This window comes from Melozone crissalis, unplaced genomic scaffold (assembly GCF_028551555.1).
Source record: "Melozone crissalis strain CALT ecotype California unplaced genomic scaffold, PUWL_Pcris_2 ptg000013l_1, whole genome shotgun sequence".
Taxonomy (NCBI): Eukaryota; Metazoa; Chordata; class Aves; order Passeriformes; family Passerellidae; genus Melozone; species Melozone crissalis.
In genome coordinates, this window is record NW_026535791.1 from 26,840,092 (window position 1) to 26,855,229 (window position 15,138).

The window sequence follows — 15,138 nt, forward strand, 5'->3', positions numbered from 1 at the left end:
GGGTTGTCAGCAATCTTCTGGAAAGCTTGAAAACCTTTTTCTCACAGAGAGAAAGTGAGAGCTGGAAAGCACTGATGTAAAGCCAGTGAACAGCTCTGGACTTGTCTGACTCCAATCAGAGTAAATTCAGTGAATCAGAGGCTGACCTTTAATTTGGGGCCACCCTCCAAACCATGTAGGCAATCATTAAACAAATGTATGGGGTCAGGCTCATAACTCATGGAATTCTATGAAATGAATATTCTCTTATCCAGGATACCCAGAGTCTGCTCAGTAGATACAACTGACTCCCTGGCTTCTATCCATGAGGATATTTTTTTAGATGATAATGTTGAATTTATTCCCCTGCAAGTCCAGTTGCATAAGAGTCCTGTCTCTTTTTCATCCTAGATTTTTTCTGCAGCTAAGGTAGGATACAACCTATCAGTTTTGGGGTGTTTTCTGTGCATGAACTAGGTGGTTTAGATGGAATTATATTATATCTAGAGCTAGATGTGATTGATAGCTATCCAGAGCTGGAGATATATATTCAGATGATGAAGTGTGGGTGTCCACCCCAGGATGACATCAACAGCTTTCTTGAGTCCAGTGACTGGGCCAATTATTGCTCTGTTAAAGCAATAGAAGCTCTCAAACTTCTTTTAAATGTAGAACAGCTACATTATAGAAATAGACTTGAGCAGGCTGAATACCATCTGTGTCTATCAGGCAAGTTCATGTTTAATGTCCCCATTGGCCTAATCAATGACAGTTGAACTGAGCAAGCCCAACACACGTGAGAAGAGCTAATCCCTTCTCAAAATGTGATAGAAGGGTCTTAATGAGACAGAGAGCTGTTAGTGATGCCTCTCCTTGCTGTATTGTCAGAGTGTGCTGTGTGATGTTACCCTTCCACGTTGGAGCATTTGGGAAGAAGCAGCTGGTTGGCTTGAATGCCATCATCTCCCTGAGGGATTCAAATCTGTATCTCTGGAGAGTCAGCCTAAACAGCGGATGCTCTGTTTTGAGAGCAGATGCTTTCCATCTCATTTCCCAAAGAGGTGCCAGCTATTGCAGCAAGAACTTCAAAGTTTATTGCACCATAAAAAGTTAATTGAGTTTCCTCCTGTGCAAACCATATAACCATTACGTTGTCTTACAGGAAATGTCATTCCATTTTGTGAGGAACCTGATCCCATCATTTATCACTGGGCAGGTGTTTTTTTATCAATTAACTGTTGCCTGATATAACATTTGATAGCCTGACACTTCCAGCGACCTATTTCAAAGGACAGGGATTGCCACACCTGCATTTTGTGTTTGCACCTAGCTTTCACTGCCTTGGAGAACCTGTCATGGACAAAGGCAGAGGACAGCTTAATTGCTAGTCACAGGCAGGCTTGGGCCAAAACACTTGGTTTTTTAAGACTGTTGCTCTTTTAGACATGCATTTAAATTCAGGACATGTGGGAAACATGCAGAGTTTAAAGAGTTATGCAGAAACTGAGGAAAGATTATGAGAATCTCAGATTTGGATTTATATGTACAAGTCTATATGCAAGTGCTTTTTAGGCTTCTGCCCAAGATGTTGTTGTAACTACTAAAAATAATTCATGACATCTGTCTGCAGGCACAGTTTTAAATTGCAGCTGCTTCTCATTCATAAACTTTCACGTGTGTGTGTTCAGGGTAAATACATTCTTCAAACCTTTATTGATTTCTGGGATGAACAGATCTGGCAGTAAGAGGAGACAGAGCTGCTAACTTCTGCAAGCTTCCAAGATTTAATGTACTTTCTATAATCCGTGAGAGTATGAAAAGACTGGCCTTAGCCTATTAATTATCAGCATTAACACATAAAATAGAAATTAAAAATCACAGAATGGTTGGAAGGGACCACAGCGGGTCATCTGGTCCAATTCTCTGCTCAACCAGGGTCATTCTAGAGCACAAAATATAGAACTTAAGATATAAATCAAATCATGCATTTCCTTAGACAAGCGGTTTTCCAGAAAAGTAAATTTTTTGGCATTGTTTCTGAAGGAGAAAATGGAAAAAATCCGGAATTACTGTAAAAGGAGAAGTTCAAAAAACAGCTTATAATGTTAAGACTCTAGAGGCTTTGGAAGGAAATGATGTTACAGGCAGAGGCTGTAGGCAGTAAGCATCTTAATTGTTTGAGTTAGAGGTCTTAGATGCTTTTAGGCATCTGTGCCTATGAGCACTGTACAAGAAATTTGGGCTGCTGACCTGGAAATCATGTGCTTGGAAAGGAAGGAATTTGGAGCTTCTGACTTCATGGAGCATGCTGCTGCAGAGCAGAAGCATTTAGAAATGTACCCGAGTTCTGCACTTCTCTGAAGCTCTGGTGCCTTCACAGGCTGCATAGAAAGGTCTTCTTATGCCACAAGTGCACAGTCTTGAATTCCATGTAAAATACAGGGTATATGTCTCCTGTGTAGGGCCAGGAGCTGGAATCAATAATCCCTGGAGGTCCCTTCCAACTCAGGATATTCTATGGTATCTATTCTGACAATCATGTAAGGCAATTTTATTTAAATAGATGTATAGGCTGAATTATTTTACTTTTTCATATTTTAACCCATAATTTGGGATTGTATCCAAGACCACCTGGAAGAGGAAAATCAGAGTTGAATGGATTTATCTTCATAGATTAATTAGTGTATTTTTATATGTGGTAAAATATAAATATTGAATTTGTGATGGCCACCAAAATGAAAACCAAATACCACAGTACCAGCTTTGTTGTCACATTTGCACAGTTTCTATAACCCACAGCTATTCATGTTCTTGCTTACAAGTTGCTAAAGGGATTCTTGGGGTTTTTATTGGTTCATTTTTTGTTTGTACTTTTTGGGTTTTTGCTTGCTTGTTTGTTTTGTTTTTGTAGTTGTTGTTTTCTTTGTTTTATTGGGGTTTTTTTGGGGTGTTGCATTTTATGATCCAATTTTATCACAGTTTTGAGCATACATGTCATATCTGAGAGGCTAATCAAAGAAGGATGAGTGCAGAAGGCATTTAATTTACACAAGTTCTCATGGTGCAAGTGTTAATCTGGATTCCTGACAGGCTTTTCTGGGAACTGTCTGGATCTTCAGTCATATTCCAGTTCGGGATGCTGATGGAACTTGAACAAGATTAAAACATCTGTTGGGAAAACTGAAAGTAAATAAACTACTTTAAAATTTAAAACATAAGGTGTTGAAAGGAAGAGGTGGGAAGATCCTCCTGTTGCAAGTGAGGCTGCAAAAGCATATCATCAAGCATAACATTAGGGGCAAAAATAATGATGCCAAAGGGCTGTTCATTAGTCACTTGTTGTGAAATAGAAGGAGCTGTGTACTTTGAATGGCTCTTAGCTTACCAGGAAGTGATAACAAGGATTGACCTTATAACAAAACAAAGCTTCTGTAGAGACATAGTGAAATGAACTGCTAAAGAATTAGTAAAAAAAAAAAAAAAATCTCCATTATTAGCTAAAAAACAAGATAGTTGAGATATGAAAGATAAAATGAATTTTCAGTGAAGAATGAGCAACTAATTTACCTTAATTAAAGAAAGATGAGATCTGAAATGAGCTTGAATCTTACTGCAAAGGCCTTCTAGTACATATAATGCACTGCCATAAAGAGAAAAACATAATATTCATGGTACATTGCGCTTTTATTTCTTCAGTTTTTTACTTAAAGAAAAGATCTCTTTCCCAAGAAATGCATGAAGATGTTGGATTGCAATTACATGTTTATATAATTATGTGTATGCACATAAATATCTCCCACCAGAAAGGAAGGTGAGTCATTTAGATGCTGGTATTATCACTTCTGAGCAAAAGTTTTAGGCATGTATGTCTTAAAGAATCATCATCAGATTTCACTATCTTGACTGCTGCTGCTGTCTCAGATGTCATGATCACTGACTCAGTGATTCAAGCCAGGAGCTCCTATTTCCGAGGGGTGACCTCACTGTCGGCATGTGAGCAGGATGGTGGCAAAAGACATTTCTTTCAAAGCCCCACCATTTACTGGGCAGAAAATAATTCCAGATTTATTATGCTGCTGAGGAACAAATGAGAGAGCAATTTTGAACTTAGTAATCTGGTTAGGACCTGGAAGGCAGAGACTGGCGTTACAGGGACTGAATTGCTTATGTGTGCTAAGTAGGTGTGGGCCAGTTTTAGTTGTTTATGCACCTCTGATAGTCTTCTGAGCTGGGAGATGATGCTGCTTAAAGAAAAAACCATTATTTTATTCCATTATTTGGATTGAAGATGAAGGTATGGAGAGACAGGCTACTGTGAATTGAATAAGAGCATTTTGGAAAATTAGTACTGAGCCCTAAGAGCAGCAGTGTATTCTCCCAAGATTTCTTAAAGTGAACTAAGGCAGGCTAGCTCAAGTAAAATAGAATTCAACTGTGTTTTCATATAACCTTAAATTAACAGCTGAAGGTGATATCTTCTTAAATAATTGGATCTTTTTTCTGTATGATTGCATATGACAGTCAACAAACTTTTACACCATTGTTATCAAATTAGTATTCATAGCAAACTGATTAACACAAAAGACTACTAACAAAAACTTATTCAATCATCTCTCCTAAGCCAGGTGTTGGAAAATGATCTTTTTCTTTATCTGTACAGCTCATGTATTGGGCAAATTAAGTTTTTTCATTTGAAAAAATATTTCTCCATTTTTCACTCGATGTGAGCATTACATTCATTACAGCTAGCTTGGCTGCCTTGGCAACACTAAGATCAATATACTTCCCTAAATAAAATTTTCTGGGTAAGTTCTTCATAGGTCATGAAGAGATAAATAATATGCATTGCAAAAAAAGAGAAAATACAGGAAATTTTAGTTCCATATGATAAGAAACTTCACCTTCATTATGTGTTTAAAAGTTAGTATTAAGTTCAGTGATACTAAATTTTGGGTTCTGAGCATGATCAATTCAGAACAGTTTGTACAAACAACATTGGTATTTCAGATTTCATAAAAATTGCCAACAAGAAGTAAAAAAAATATTTCTCAAAATCCCTTTATCAGTCAGAACTGATTAAGGCCACTGGCTTAGAATTCTTATATTTTCATTAAATTGTATGATATAAAAATTAAAAATGTATTGCTTACAAATAAAATGTCTCGCTACTGTAGCTGTGAGAACTAGAGAGCAGTAATCTCAATAGAGAAATAAAATACTGTACATCACTCTTCAAAGCATTTTGATACATTTTCATTATTCTGTTGTGGCTTAACCTGAGCCAAGCCCCATGCAGCCACTTGTTCACTCCCCTACCAGGAGAGGGACTGGGGAAGAGAATGGGAAGAAGACTCATGGATTGGGATAAAGACAGCTTAATAGGGAAAGCAAAAGTCACACATTCAAGCAAACCAAATCCAGGAATTAATTCACTGCTTTCCATGGGCAGACAGGTGTTCAGCCATCTCCAGGAGAGCAGGGCTCCCTCACAAGGGTGACATGGGGAAACAAACACCATCACTCCAAACATCCCTTCTTTTCCTCCTTCTTCCCCCAGTTTATATACTGAACACGATGTCATAAGGTCTGGGTTATCCCTTTGCTCATTTGGGGTCGCCTGTCCCAGCTGTGTCTCCTCCCAGCATCCCAAGCACCCCAACTCCCTCTCCTGTGTGTTGTTATAGAAATCAGAAAAGGCCTTGGCTCTGTGCAAGCCCTGCTCACAACAACAAAACCAGCTCTATATCACCAGCCCTGTGTTCAGCACAAATCCAAAACAGGGACCCAAACCAGCCACTGGGAAGAAAGTTAACTCTACCCCAGCCAAAACCAGCACAAATGCCTAAAGAGATACATGGAGACTTGAATATTTTATGTATTTCAGAGGTATAAAATTAATTTGGAAGTTTGTCAAGCTAGGCAAAACTGACCTGCTTGAAAGAGTTTGCATGTGTGAGAATGATGAGAAACCTTACTTAACTTCAATGTTATATAAAAACCAAAATTTTCCCCTCTTTAGTACTTAGTTTTTAATTGCATGTTTCTGATAACTGGTGTTCTACAAGATGTTAGTTTGGATTGCAAAACCACCTAAGTGGATGTTTTATTATTAGCCTATATTTTAAAACTTTAATGTGGAAATTAATTTTTCATTTCTACTCCTATTTTTTTTATTGGTCTCATTTTATTCTTCATACTTTATCACATTCCAAGTAAGTCTCTTTTGCACATGTTAAAAAATACAAGTTACAAATGCTGGAATAACAGAAGTGTTCTTGCTTATTTTCACTTACCCATCCATATTCTGAGCGGAACGGAAATAGTTCATAATGTTATCATAAGTAAGACTCAGGTATCTGTGTTCTATAATTTCAAAGATTTTATTTATTTTAAAATTAAAAATTTTGTTTCCTCACAATTCATGGGAAGTCAACATATTACTGTTCTTTTTGTGGATAACAGAAAAATAAAGTTGTTGTGGAAAACATAAGCAGAACTCTAAGGAAACCCCCATAAATTAGATAAATGTGGTAGACTAGATAAAATGATGAGCAATTCAAGTGCCTGAAAAACAACTAGATTCAATATATTTGGTTTTTAAAAATTATTTATTTATTTATTTTCTAATCCTCATTTACTGCACATGCAACTAAGAAGCCCATTCATGAGAACAGGACAGGTCGAACTATTGATAGTTAACATAGTCCTGATTTTGTTTTAACAATGCAACAGAAGACATTTGATCTTGCACCATCTAATTACATGATAGAATTGCATCAGGTCTGTGCTCTTGTACTAGATTAGGATGAGAGCAGAAAGGAATAAAAGTATATCAACTTTCAATTCTATTTTTATTTCCAGGAACTAACATTGCAACATATTTTTACTTGGATAAAATTGCATGCAAACCAGTGGGTTTTTTTGGGAAATGTTATATGTCATAGCAGCATTTGAATGAAAGATCTGCATTTTAAATACAGATAACTAGCAGCTTTTCACTGGTGTCTTTATAGGTAACTTTGTTTTCTAGTGATAACAGAAATTACTAGTGAGGAAATGGGGGTGACAGCCCCTGAAAATTGATGATTTTATGGATCCTTGACTCATAGAAATCAGATATGGAAAAGACTTTTCATGGTGAATCATCTGGTATAGTTTGCTGTCTGTTGGAAGTTTTTTTATTCTTTTATGTTGAGCATTTTAGTGTGTTAAGTGAAGGAGCTGATAATTTGTTCCCTTGGGAGAATGTTTTGAAGTAGAGATTTCATTGGGCCTCATTTTATTTACATATTTAATTGCTCATTTTAGTTACACATACAAGAACAATGAAATTAATAGGACAAGATATGTTTGCTACCAAGGTTTTTTTTTCATGACATCCACTGTCTTTGCTATCTTCAGCTTCAGCTGTTTTTTAAAATAATTTTTGCAAATTGAGATATGCTCAATTAGTTACCACTTGATGGGCTTTTTCCTTAACCCAAAAAATTATATAGGCTAGTTTTGAGTTTGCATGATCTTTGAAAGAGGCTTGAGGCATGGGACAGTATACTGTAATTTTCCCAGGGAACTAAATAAAAGGTAAGTATGTAGAAGTTACTAGATTTGAAATTACTCACTTCCTTTATTTCTATCCCTGCCTCATATTTTTCCTGATTTTCCTTTCTTTAACATTTCTTAACAAGTTATCAAGAACTATCTGACAGCTTCTTGGTGTCAATATTTTTAATCCATATACAGTTTAGAAGCTGTGACTGTGTAGGTGGCTTATTGTGGATATAATCAATATTAGCTGAGGCATGTGAGAAAAGAAACCTGTCTTCTGAATATTTTTATCTTTCTCACCTTCATTCTTAATTTCCTACCTAGTTTTCTTTTTGTACCTTCCCTAGAACAATTTCTGTTTTGTGTCTTTGCTCTCTTCCCCAGCAAAGCTGCAGATGACAGTATATTGCAGCTGCAGGGAGACAAGGAAAATATTGCAGTAAGGCCACAGACCTGCTGTTGGAGACTGATACCTATATTGGCCTCAACAGCTTTGGGAACATGTACCTGGATGACAGAGTAAGAGCTGGAAACCCAAGTAAAATAACTGTGAAACAGAGAAAAATAGTTTCTGTGAGTGACTTGAATTTGTGACAATATCATGGATGATTGTGCCCAAGAGGAAAGTGATCTATTAAAAGTACAGCAGGGAAAAAGGCATTTGTCGAGTTTGAATTGCCAACAGAGTGAGGTAATGAAAGGAGTTGGCCAAATAGACTCTATAAAAGCACATTTTCAGTCTTATAATTGAGAAATGATAATTTGTTTAAATGTGGGTTTTTTTATTCATTTCTCTTAGTGTTACATGAATGGATACAGATTGTTAGAAATGCATTTGGAAGGGAAAATGCCATATATACATATGCCATATCCCTTTAGACGTATATAATACAAATGTCTCACCTTGTAAGTCTTTGGACCAAGTTTGGTCATCCTGAGAGGTTTTTGAGAGTTTACAAATGAGAATGAGATAATACTCTAAAAGTAGAGAATTTAAAGGGATCACACTGCTAAACATCGCCTAAAAATCTGAATGGGAAAAAGTTACAAAAAGTCAAGGAATAGCTTTAATCAGTGCAAAAAAAAAAGAGGTGCAATCTTGAGGTAAACATTCTTAAATAAATCATCTATTAGGAGTTGTTACAATTAGAACAGGAAAGTGATATCCTACTTGGGATGGGGAGTACATATATATGCATCAGATAAAATGAAGAGAATAAATGTGGTTAATAGTGGGGTGGAACAGTCAGGTGGGTAGCATTTTTCAAATTAAATATGAAATAGTGCTTTTTCAAGGGACAAGGGAGAAGACAATGTGCTAGAACCACAGAATAATAGTGTTGGGAAGACAGATTAATTCATTTACCCAAAGTCCTGGCACTGGCAGCTTTATAAGCCCAAGTCATGGGCTGTATGGATGCTGCCAGGACTCATCTCAGGAAGGTAAGTGGCTACACAGCTCCTGGAGTAAAAAAGAGAGCTGAGCTGGAATTCCCTTTAGTGTCCATAGCTATTGGCAACAGTCCACATAGATATATATAAATTGAATAAAAATGTGCATCTGCAGACCTGTAGGCAGGATGACTCTATTTTCATTGCCCATGAGTGATGTTCTTAGGGGGACAACTGAACAGGGGTTCATTTCTTCCACTGGAGTTTTCACTGAGGTCATACCAAAGATGAAGGCACATTATCAAAGCTATGGGAGAGAAAAATTTTAGTCTAGGTTAGCAAATGATGGAAGCATAAGTTTACAGGTCAGTCTTAAAGGTTTAACATAGAAAAGAAGAAAGTGTGCCAAAATGGTGATAAACTTGTATTTTAAACTATAGAAAGAATAAAATTGTATTTTAAACATTTTAGGTGTTTCATCTAACACAGCAGAATAGATTTAGATGCAAATGATGGTCTTGATGTCTTAGTACACAAATGAAATAACGATTTGATTTTCATTATGGAAAATTAGTTTAGAGATTTAGAATATTGATAGTATTGAAAATAATGTGTGATTTTGAACTGAAAAGAAAGAAGATATTGCCTTTAATATAAAAGATACATGTAAAGGTATTCAAGCCCTCAAAATGCTCACAGACCATGTTGAACTTAACTGGTGTCATGGTGTAATCCCAGCTGGCAGCCAAGTCCCACGTGATCACTCATTCACTCTCTGGTGGAATGTGGAAGAGAATTGGAAGATAAAGTGAGAGCACTTGTGGGTTGGGATAAAGACAGTTTAGCACTGGAAAGCAAAAGCTGCTCATGCAAGAAAGCAAACCAAGGAAATCATTCACCCCTTGCCATGGGCAGGCAGGTGTGCAGCCATCCCCAGGAGAGCAGGTTCCATCACACATAGCAGTGACTTGGGAAGATAAATCCCAATAATCAATCTGAACATGTGGCCCTGAGATGAGCTCAGCTGGTCAGAGCATGATGCTAATAACACCAAGGCTGGGGGCCTGATCCCTGGATAGGCCATTCACTGAAAAGTTGGACTCCATGATCCTTGTGGCTCCCTCCTAACTCAGAATATTCTGTGATCTGGGAGTATTTACAGAACATGCCCCTCTTCCTCCTTCTTCCCCTGGCCTTATGTACTCACACGATGCCACGTGCTGTGGCGTATTGCTTTGGTCAGCTGTCCCAGATGTGTCCCCTCCCAAGCCCTTGTGCGGCTTCAGCCCCCTCGCTGGTTCTATGGGTGAAAAACGGAAAAGATCCTGACCCTGTGCAAGCACTGCTCAGCAGCGGCTAAAACATCTCTGTGTCAGCAACACTGTTGCCATCAGAAATCCAAACCACAGCCCCATACTGTTGTGAAGAAAACAAATTCTTTCCTTACCCGACCCAACACATTCAGGGCCAATGACTGAGTTATTTACTGTTGTGTTCAAGGTCCCCAATAGAATATAAGCAAGTGTTGGATGTTGTGTTTTTGAAAGGAGAATTACCAACTAAAACCAGGAAGATTGCCTTTTTTTTTTGTCAGTGAAAAACTTTCAGCTCTTCAGGCATCAGCTTGCAAAGGGGTAGAACAGACAGGTTAAAGTGAGGAGATGAGCAGTAATACTTGTTTAAACTCAGTTGTGGCCAGTTAGGAAGACCTTACTGAGAAAGTGAAAGTAGATGGATAAAGGTTAATATGAAAACATGAATTTTGAAGTTCTTTTTTCTTAAGATGAAAAAAAGGCGAATGTAAATTTTTTTCAGGAAAGCAGACTTCCATGAACTCAGAGAACTGATATATAAGAAACTAGGGAAAATGAAGTTACAGGAATAAAGAACACAAAGTCTGATAGACTCCTAAGAGCCATTTATGGGTCACAAACACAGAACTCAATGCAAAGAAAGGATAGAAATTATGTTACACCACAAATTTAACTGGGATATGAACTCTTCAGCAACCTCACACACCAGAGGGGATTTATCAGAATTTGTTAAGGGTGAGTATTTTGTCTACAAAATGAATTTGTAGACAAAAAATAAAAAACAGTATAAAATTTATATAAAGTATTTAAAAAGTGTATACTTTTTTAAAAAAGTATAAAATTATATGCAGTTATTAGGAGGCAAAAAATAATCTGAAAGCATAATGGTATTTAGAAGAGTAAAGAAAGATCTCTAGAAGAGTAAAGAAAGATCTCTACACAAAGGGATAGGATATCCAATAGTGAAATATCCTGAGAATTCTGAGTACTTAATGTCTTTTTTTTCATTCTTCAGCAAAATACCGAATTGCCTAACACAATTAAGACATATGGAAATAGAGGTAAGAACCACTGTACTATAAGTAAAAAAAGAGGGAAGAGACTCATGAGTCTTTTTCAAATCTATTCAGTCAAGTAAAATTCCCAGCAGGAAATTCAGCAAACTGAATGAGACCATCTAAAAGCCGTTAGCATTTTTATCTGAGAACTCATGCAGAATGGATGAAGTCCCCAAAAAACTGTAAAAAAGCAAAAATAGTACTAATCCTTGAAAACTGGGGGGGGGGGGGGGGGGAGTAAATCAAGATACTACATACAACTAAACAACTTAAATTCATGTAAGAACACAATAACAAATAAAATTATTGAAAACAAGATGTAAAGTAAGAGCTCTCATCAATTTGTCCATTACAGATCATGTCAAACCACATTATTTGTCTTTTTGACAAGGTAATGGGCTGATGGGTAAAGAAGGAGCAGATATGATTTATTTTGACCATGGAAAGGCTTCAGGCACCATTTCACATGACAGTTTCATGCAGGAGCTAGGGATCAAAATAATCCTACTGCAAGGCTGCATAACTAGGTGCAAAAATAAAGCTCAGGAGAATGGTTTCAATGGCTTAGGGATGGATCAAGAAGGGCTGCACAAAAGCCTATCTGAGGCTGGACACTACTTAGTGCCACTCCTAATGTCTTGTCTCAAGGACAGAGAGGGTGTTTTCTACTTTTGTAAGCAATATAAATTTGCCTGTGAGCACTAAGGATGGCTCAAAGTGATATTGACTGACACGAGTCAGTCAGACTGAAATTGTTATGTTTGAATTATATAATGAAGAATGAAAGGCTTTACACATTGATAGATAAAAGTCAAGTGCAGAAATATAACATGGATATGGCTGTCCCAGCCATAATTTTTCTATGAAACAACTGCCTTGCTGATTAGAAACCAAATGTAACTTAAAGTAATGTTTTATATGCTAATTAATTTTTAAGACATGATGTTAAATAGATAATATTCATGGCTGGAGAATATCTCCATGTGCCCTGGCTTTTAGTCAGCTATCTCCTCTTCTCTTCTCTTCTCTTCTCTTCTCTTCTCTTCTCTTCTCTTCTCTTCTCTTCTCTTCTCTTCTCTCCTCTCCTCTCCTCTCCTCTCCTCTCCTCTCCTCTCCTCTCCTCTTCGACCTATTTCATCATTTAGCAGTGGATGCTCCATTTTTGCTGTTGTCTTCTGCTATGTATCATAGTACCTTAAGCTTCATTTATCATTTCTTCAAAAAGATTAAGCAAAATGAAGCAAAATCTTTTATTCTTGGATGTCCCTTCTTCAACAGCCAAGAAAGGTAGCTTGTGTCAGAAATTCAATGCCCTATTTATTTCTAGTTGATGGCTACTGCATTTGCTTGAACCTCAGGCTACTTAACTGGTGATACTTGTGAAGTACTGCTGTGAATATTACTGCTTTCTGTCTCCAGGAGAGTGGGGTCACTCCCTTGTCAAACATGTAGAGCGAATTAGGCTTAGTTGATAATTTCCTGGGGTTTAGGAAAGGATTAGGCAGTTGCTTGAGGTCAGGTCCAGGGGCCTACCCCTTTACAAAGTTCCAGACCCTGGCCTTAGAAATGTATTTGTATAAACAAACAAAGAAAAAGTAAATATATGCATATCTAAGTAATTATTCATATACTGTATAAATTTGTACAATTTCTAGACATATATGTATTTAAATTTTCTTATATTTGGCATATGGAGTGATTAAAATTGAGGAGTTGGTTATCTCTAAATACCTGAACTGATTGAAATCTAGAGACAGAGTTACTCAGCAAAATGAAGCAAATTAATGAAATTTAGGAAGATTATCTGGAAAAATGCCTAGGGTTTGAGATCTATTGCACTATAGTGGTCATTCTTAAATTAGACTAGACAGAATAGTAATAAAAGCATTTTAGCAAAGTGTTGAATGCTTCAGTGTTAGGTCCATAACACATAAATATGTGAGAGGGGATGAGGGAGCTGTGAAGTTACCCAGCTGTCATTAGAGGAATGAAAGTGAGTTTGCACCATAGATAAGCTTCCACAGACGACAGACTGCCTATGATCTCAGACCAACAGACCTGGAATTAAGCTAGATTTTATCTATTTCTGGAATTAAAAGTCTGCTCTTATAAAAGCTGTCATGAATTTAAATGTCAGGCCTTTGCTACCATAAGCATTTTTACCCCTTGTGTTGATGTTCTAGTGAGAGTTCTTCCTAGAAAAATTAGTTTGCTCCACCATGAGTCACACAAGAGCCTGAGGAGTGTAAAATATTTAGTATGAGCATGATTGGCTCTGTACACAATGACATAAAGATGAAGGTGAACTGCACACAAATTATTTAAATTGTTTTAAGGCAAGTATGAAGTATTAGCATTTTCTTAGTTAGAACAGAGATTGTATTTACATAATTTGTCTTGATTGTAAATCTTCTTGCAAGGGTCTGGGAAATGGTACTGAATCATCTTCAGAAATGTTTTCACTGAATTAGTATTGGGAAGTATAGTAGACAGTGGGAGGGTGCTCAAACAAGGTACAGCCTAGACAAGGACTCAGTGAGGTTTCAGCTTTTATTGAGGCTTTAAAAGAGGCTTTAAAAGTTCTTATTACCAAGAACTATCATGATTGGCATATCCAAATAATGAACATTTAATATTCACAGTTAATCCAAATGGAACAATACTGAATTGTGACTATATAAAGTATATGCATTTGTAACTAGAATTAAATGGATCTGTCTGTGAAGTCTGTTTTGTTCCATTTTCTTTGTAAACATGTTTTAGCTAAATTCCAATGGCAGATTTTTTAATGAGCAAGACCTTTCCTTAAACAATGACATCATAATTAGGATCATATGTACAACATGGTAGTATTTCAATTCTGATATTCTTATTACACCTAACTTCCATGTATAGTTACTAATATTTCTTTTGTGTTGAAACTTGCCTGTGAAGTTGAAACTAGTAAAATAAAATGCAAAAACTGAAAAATTATCTACAGACTACTTTTGTTAGTGAAGTCTCTGAAGCACAAGCTTAACATTTGACAGATCAGTGACTTTTCTGATTTTTAGAATATGACATGGAGGTAAAATGATGGTACATTGACTGCTTTTTTTGTTTTGTTTGGTTTGGTTTTTTTGTTTGTTTTGTTCTGTACCAACTCTATGCCACTACATTTTGTGAAAAATCTGAAGAGAGAATAAGTTTTATTTTCTTACAAGGAAAAGATTCTAAACATATTCTAAGTATAAACATAACTATTATGTGTGTTGAAATAATACTTGTCAGTAATAATCAGTGCCATGGACAATTGAGATTGCGTTGTCCCAAGACTTGCCCAGCTCCTAATGAGAACTGAGTGAAATTTGATGAGACAAGAGCTCTTTAAAAAATGTGCTACCCAGAATTTACATGATGTCTCTGTCTTTAAGCCCCTATCTAATTGAGACACTAGACTGTGAGGTCACTAAACTTTACCTAAGTCCCCTAGAGAAACCCAAGCATCCAAGCATTTTAGTCAAACTTAATCCATGCAAATGGTACTGAGGCATGCACAAAGGTCAGTGTTTTCATTCTCAAAAACCACAATGGGCATAACAGGGCCTTTTGTTTCACTGAAGGCTCATCACTGTAACATGTACAAAAGAACTGGGAAACCTGAGCTCCTATCATCTCCAGGCTGAGGTGATTCATTTGCACATGTGTCCTTTCATGAGGACACCTTCACCCCTATCAAAGTGTCCTAGTTTGTCTGGGGAGTGGTGCCTCCATTCTTCTTGAAACCAGGATATATTGCAGCCAAAAATGGGAAAGGTATGGCAGATGTCAGCTCAGTAACCCAGGGGCTGGAGGCACCTGTACAGTTTTTA